The following is a 6,908-nucleotide window of genomic DNA, read 5'->3' on the forward strand; positions in this document are numbered from 1 at the left end:
TTTTTTTTTTGAGAGGGAGTTTCACTCTTGTTACCCAGGCTGGAGTGCAATGGTGCGATCTCCGCTCACCGCAAGCTCAGCCCCCTGGGTTCAGGCAATTCTCCTGCCTCAGCCTCCTGAGTTGCTGGGATTACAGGCACGCACCACCATGCCCAGCTGATTTTTTGTATTTTTAGTAGAGACGGGGTTTCACCATGTTGACCAGGATGGCCTCGATCTCTTGACCTAGTGATCCACCCGCCTCGGCCTCCCAAAGTGCTGGGATTACAGGTGTGAGCCACCGGGCCCGGTCGAAATAAATTTTTTAAAAGGCACACTTAAGTAGATATCTCATGTTCAGGGTTTGACAGGCTTAATATTCCTAAAATGTTTATACTACCCAAAGCGATCTATAATTTCAATGCAATCCCTATCAAAATCCCAGTGGTATTTTTCCTAGAAATAGAAAAAAAGTACTAACATTTACATTAAGCCATAAAGATCTCAAATAGCTGAAACAATATTGAGATAGAAAAACAAAACTTTCTAATTTAAAAATATATCACAAGACTACAATAATTAAAACAGATGGTACTGATATAAAGACAAAAATATAGACCAATGAAATAGAATAGAGAACCCATAAATATATCAATACATGTACCATCAATTGATCTTTGGCAAGAGGGCCAAGGACACACGATGAGGAAAGGATAGTCTCTTCAAGAAATGGTGTTGGGAAAACTGGATATCCACAAACAGAAGGATTAAAGTTGACCTTTATCTTACATTATACATAAAAATCAACTCAACATGGATTAAAGACTTAGATATAAGACCTGAAATTTATAACTCCTATAAGGGAACATAGAGAAACAGTTTATGATATGGTGTTGCATTTTATGGGCATGATATCACAGGCCCAAACAACAAAAGCAAAAATAGACAAATAGAACCATGTTAAATTAAAAATTTTTTTTCACAGCAAAGAAAACAATCAACAGCTGAAAAAAGCAACCTATGAAATGTAAAAAAAAATTGCCTTAAAAAATTAGAATTCTACCACTTGTGATAACATAGATGAACGTGGTATATTTTTTCCTTTACAGACAAGCAAATGTTGAGATTTTTTGTCACCTGTAGGCCTACCTTACAAGAGCTTCTAGAGGAAGCACTAAATATGGAAAGGAAAAACCGGTAAGACCTAGTAGATATTATGTTAAGTAAAAAAGCCAGTTATGGAAGAATACTGCTTGATGCCTCTTGTCTGAGGTACTAAAAATAATCAAATTCATATTAAAAAAAAGTCGAATAGTTGTCACCAGAGCCTAAGGGGAGTGGGGAGTTGCTAAATCAAGGGAATAAAATAATCATTGTGCAAGAAAATAAATTTCAGAGATCTGCTATACAATATTGTCCCTATAGTTAAAAATACTGTATTGTACAATTAAAAATTTGTTAAGAGGTTAGATCTCATGCTAAGTGTATTTACTACAATAATATACAAGTGTAAAAAATAGATTCAGTTTTAGCCTTATTCAATTATAATAGTTAATACATGAAGAATATCAGACCCATGATGACCTGATCAGGCCGGGGCTCTGTATGTGCAAGACTATGCTTGGAATGCAACTGAATGGCCCTAGGCTTGGTAGCATCAGGTGATTCCAACATGTCAATTTCTCATGGGTGGTAAGATATAGTACTGGATTTGTTTTGAACTTTAGGGAACAGAGGCAGATTAGGATAACAAATCAGAAACCATGGATCAACCCAATGTAGTAAAAACAGGTAGCCTCTCAAGGCAGAAAGTAGACCTAGAAGTTATTTAAACAAATTTCAGACCATAGGATAGTGAAGCACATAACTTATATAAAATGGGAAGTGGCACCCCAGGAAATATAATAGCATGGAGATCATTCTGGAAGGGTTGTAACTTATGTGATGTTTTATTTATATCAGAATATTTATTAAGATTCAGAAAGCTAACATTAAAGCTTATTTACCTGTATCTAGTTATAAATATTTACCAAATGAGAAAAATACTATCAATAGAACTTAATTTGGATTGCCAGTGGAGTAACTTCATGTGCTTGGTCTATAAAGAAACTCATTATTTGACAGGACACCATTGTATCCTCTGCTTTCTTTTGTAGACTTATGCTAGCATTTACAATTATTTTATTTTAAATAACTATTTTTCTGGAATGAGATCACATAAATCTCTTCCTTCAGCTACTCCAAGACTTGCATCATGTCAGATCCATTATATTAATTTCTAGTTCATCAACTTTCATCACTACTGTAAACCTTGTAAAACATGGGCTCAAGCCATTCTAGTTGAAAGAAATTTCTACTGTTATAATTCATTTATATGAAGGTCAAGGGGAATTTGTAACTCTCAGATGTTGCAATATGTTCAGGCCTTGTGTGAAAGCCATGGCTTTCTGAACTCAGACATGCCTGAATTAAAATCATAAACACAGCAATCACTATCTATATGTTTTTGAGAAAATTATCTAGCCTTTTGAAATGTAAGTTTTCATATTCCTCAAATGAAGAGACTAACAGTCACTTTATATTTATCTTGGGAATTATGTGGTATAGCAGAATACATTTTATGGGAGAGTACCTATAATAGATTCATGAATACTCCCTTTTTTTGTCTTTCGCTTTTTAAAAAACTAAACAATCTTTCAGGGTACACATTTGTGGAAGTTGTATATGCAGAATGTTCTGCTGTATTTGTTTTCTAGAAAAAATGCTAAAGAATTCCTGCAATCCTATTTTAACAGAAAGCCACATCTGCCAGGGGACAGACTTATCTGTCATGATATCACAATCATCCTCATTAGCAGAATAATGACCAAAACTATACTGTCAGGATACTTATCTGACAACTGGCTCTAAATAGGACAAACTGATGTGATTGTCAGAATTGAAATCACAGCATCTCAGGCTGAGAATCAGGTTCAGTCAGAGATTTCCATTTTCATTGGTGCCCTCAAATCTGAAGCCACTCTCACAAAATTGCAGTCATAAATGCAATTAGGAAATAGAAATATCTTCATCTGGGCTAAAAATGCTAAGAATGTAAGTCTCAGTTTTCATTCTTATTCCTCTAGAACAAATGTGGTTTAAAGAATGAATCTGGAAATAGGAACAGCCCTGGAGTGCAGTTCCCTGAAAGAACAATGTAGAGGGTGAGTGCTCACCACATTTCTGAAAGAGTTATTGCTGCCCACAGACCAGAAGATTCCCAGGCTAAAAAGTGCCATGAGTTTCCATCACGGCTGTTTCAGCCGGTGCAGTGGGTCTCCGCACAAAAACTCACACAAATCTGGGTAGCTGTTTCAACTGGCACTTGGAATGCTTGGGAGACAGAGCCACCCATTCAACTGAAAAAAAGGGGGCTGACACAGGGAGCCACGTGTTCTGGCTTGGCACGTCTCACCCCAACAAAGACCAGAAATCTGACACACTCTGGATTGAGAGTTTCACAGCAAGCACAGCTGGACCCAGGACAGTCCAGCTCTGTTAGGGGAAGGACATCCACCATTACCCAGGTAGTCCGCCACTACCAAGGCAGTCCACTATTACTGAGGTTGTCCACCATTACTGAGGCAGACCACAATTACTGAGGCAGTTCTAACTATAACTCTATAAACAAAACTGCAAGGAAGTTCACACAGCAGCTGGGCAGAGCCCACAACAGCCCAGCAACACCTCTGGTGGCAAACTGTGACTAGGCAACCTCCTTGCTGGGCACGGTATCTCTGAAGAAAGGTAGCAGCACATCAGGAACTTATAAATAAAATTCCACCTTTCCAGGACAGAGCACCTGGGAAAAAAAGGCAGTTATGAGTTCCGCTGCAGCAGACATGAAGATACCTGCCCAGCAGCTCTGAACGGAACAACAGAGCTCACAGCTCAGCAACTGAGCTTCTTATAAGGTACAGGCTATCTCCTCAAGAAGCTCCCCGATGCCCATATATCCAAAGAGACACATAAAGCAGAGCTCAGGCTGACATCTGGCAGATACCCTTCTGGGAAAAAGATAACAGAAGAAGAAATTGGCAGGAATTCATACTGCTGTGCAGCTACCACAGGTGATCCCCAGGCAAGCAAGGTCTGGAGTGGACCTCCAGCAGTCCTGCAGCAGCGGAGGCTGACAGTTAGAGGGAAAACTGAAAAACATAAAGAAATAACTTCATCATCAACAAAAAGGATGTCCACTCAGAGAACCCATCCAAAAATCACCAACTACAAAACCACTGGTAGATAAATACACAAAGATGGGAAGAAACCAGCACAATAATGATGAAAACACCCAAAACCAATGCCTCTCCTCCTCCAAGGGATCACAACTCATCACCAGCAAAGGAACAAAGCTGGATGGAGAATGAGTCTGATGAATTGACAGAAACAGGCTTCAGAAGGTGGGTAATAATAAACATCTCTGAGCTAAAAGAACATGTTCTAACCCAATGCAAAGAAACTAAGAACATTGAAAAAAAGGTTTGACAAAATGCTAACAATAATAAACAGCTTAGAGAAGAATATAAATGACTTAATGGAGCTAGAAAAACACAACATGAGAACTTCACAAAGCATACGCAAGTTTCAACAGCCAAATTGACCAAAGCAGAAGAAAGGATATCAGAGATTGAAGATCAATTCAATGAAATAAAACGAGAAGGCAAGATTAAAGAAAAAGTGAAAAGAAATTAAGAAAGCCTCCAAGAAATATGGGATTATGTCAAAAGACATAATCTACATTCGATAGGTGTACCTGAATGTGACGGAGAGAATGAATCCAAGCTGGAAAACACTCTTCAGGATATCATCCAGGAGAACTTCTCCAACCCAGAAAAGCAGGCCAATATTCAAGTCTAGGAAATAAAGAGAACACCACAAAGATATTCCTCAAGAACAACCCCAAGGCACATAATCATCAGATTCACCATGGTTGAAATGAAGGGAAAAATGCTAAGGACAGTCAGAGAGAAAGGTCAGATTATTCACAAAGGGAAGCCCATCAGGCTCACAGTGAATCTCTCGGCAGAAACCCTATAAGCCAGAAGAGAGTGGGGGCCAATATTTAACATCCTTAAAGGAAAGAACTTTCAACCTAGAATTTCATATCCAGCCAAACTAACCTTCATAAATGAAGGAGAAATAAAATCCTTTATGAACAAGAAATTGCTCAGAGAGTTCGTCACCAGCAGGACTGCCTTACAAGACCTCCTGAAAGATGCACTACACATAGAAAGGAACAACCAGTATCAGCCACTCTAAAATGTACCAAATGGTAAAAAGCATTGACACAATGAAGAAACTGCATCAATTAATGGGCAAAACAACTGGCTAGCATCAAAATGATACAATCAAATTCACACATAACAATATTAACCTTAAATGTGAATGGGCTAAATGCTCCAAAAGACACAGACTGGCAAATTAGATAAAACGTCAAAACCCATCAGTGTGCTGTATTCAGGAAACCCATCACACGTGCAAGGACACACATAGGCTCAGAATAAAGGGATGGAGGAAGATTTTCCAAATAAATGGAGAGCAAAAAAGCAGGAGTTGCAATCCAAGTCTATGATAAAATAGTCATTAAACCAACCAAGATCAAAAGAGACAAAGAAGGACATTACATAATGGTAAAAGGAACAATGCAACAAGAAGAGCTAATGATCCTAAATATATACACATCCAATACAGGAGCACCCAGGTACATAAAGCAAGTTCTTAATGACCTATAAAGAGACTTAGACTCCCACACAATAATAGTGGGAGACTTTAATACTCCACTGTCAATATCAGACAGAATAAAGAGCCAGACAATTAACAAGGATATCCAGGACTTGAACTCAGATCTGGACCAAGCAAATCTAATAGACATATACAGAATTCTCCACCCCAAATCCACAGAATATACATTTCTCTCAGCACCACATCACACCTATGCTAAAATTGACCACATAATTGGAAGTAATTCACTCCTCAGCAAATTCAGAAGAATGGAAATCATAAGAAACAGTCTCTCAGATCACAGTGCAATCACATTAGAACCCAGGATTAAGAAACTAACTCAGAACTACACAACTGGCTCTTGAATGTTGACTGGATAAACAATGAAATGAAGGCAGAAGGAAAGATGTTCTTCAAAACCAACTAGAATGAAGACACAACATACCAGAATCTCTGGGACACATTTAAAGCAGTGTCTAGAGGGAAATATATAGCAATAAATCCCCACATGAGAAGCAAGGAAAGATCTAAAATCGACACCCTATCATCAAAATTGAAAGAGTTAGAACAGCAAGATCAAAAAACCTCAAAAGCTAGCAGAAGACAAGAAATAACTAAGATCGGAGCAGAACTGAAAGACATAGAGACACACACACAAAAACTCTTCAAACAATTAGTAAATCCAGGAGCTGGTTTATGGAAAATATCAACAAAATACACAGACCATTAGCCAGATTAATAAAAAAGAACAGAGACAATAATCAAATAGATGCAATAAAAAACGATAAAGGGGATGTCACCACAGATTCCACAGAAATACAATCTACTATCAGAGATCTACAAACTCTATGCACATAAACCAGTAAACCTGAAAGAAATGGATAAATTCCTGGACACTTGCATCCTCCCAAGTCTAAACCAAGAAGAAGTCAAAACCCTGAATACACCAATAACAAGGGCTGAAGTTGAGGCAGCAATTAATACCCTACCAACCAAAAAAAACCCAGGTCCAAATGGGTTCACAGCCAAATTCTACCAGACATGCAATGAGGAGCTGGTATCACTCCTTCTGAAACCATTCCAAGCAATCCAAAAAGAGAGACTCTTCCCAAATCATTTTATGAGACCAACATTATCCTGATACCAAAACCCGGCAGAGACTCAACAAG

The 6,908-nt window shown here is 38.2% G+C and overlaps 1 long non-coding RNA gene across 1 annotated transcript in view; it reads left to right on the forward strand.

Annotated features, from left to right (window-relative positions):
• Window positions 1-5,714, forward strand: part of LOC119472425 — a 22,035-nt gene extending 16,321 nt beyond the window's left edge. The window contains exons 2-3 of the long non-coding RNA XR_005201578.1: window positions 446-452; window positions 5,558-5,714. This is a non-coding gene — a long non-coding RNA (uncharacterized LOC119472425). The remainder of the gene's footprint in view (window positions 1-445; window positions 453-5,557) is intronic.
• Window positions 5,715-6,908: the final 1,194 nt, after the last annotated feature.

This window comes from Cebus imitator, unplaced genomic scaffold, assembly GCF_001604975.1.
Source record: "Cebus imitator isolate Cc_AM_T3 unplaced genomic scaffold, Cebus_imitator-1.0 Scaffold100, whole genome shotgun sequence".
Taxonomy (NCBI): domain Eukaryota; kingdom Metazoa; phylum Chordata; class Mammalia; order Primates; family Cebidae; genus Cebus; species Cebus imitator.